This window comes from Acanthochromis polyacanthus, chromosome 10, assembly GCF_021347895.1.
Source record: "Acanthochromis polyacanthus isolate Apoly-LR-REF ecotype Palm Island chromosome 10, KAUST_Apoly_ChrSc, whole genome shotgun sequence".
Classification (NCBI taxonomy): domain Eukaryota; kingdom Metazoa; phylum Chordata; class Actinopteri; family Pomacentridae; genus Acanthochromis; species Acanthochromis polyacanthus.
Window position 1 is genome coordinate 13,060,115 of NC_067122.1, and position 406 is coordinate 13,060,520.

The following is a 406-nucleotide window of genomic DNA, read 5'->3' on the forward strand; positions in this document are numbered from 1 at the left end:
AATGGAATCACTACCTACTACTGTGAGCATTTTCTGAGAACATAGAGGTCAGAATTAATCTACTAAATGGAAAAAAATATTTCACTGACGCTGTACATGCAAGGAGTCAAGATGTTTGTGTAACACTATTGATAACTAGCATTTCACAACATTTAACAGTGAGCCAAACATGTTATAAAAATGGCAGCAATATTTCTTATAAATAAATAAATAAATGCATCGCCTTTTATATAGAAAACCTAAAAACAATGTAGAATTAATAAATAAATATAGCGCCTTCTACAGCGTTAAAGCTTTAATAGTGTTGATGTCATTCTAGTTTTGTTGCAGAAACGACAGTTAATAGGAAAATAAAAGCCTCCTTGCCAGTGTGCTCTCGGTGACTTTTATTGTGAAGTTCAGGCTC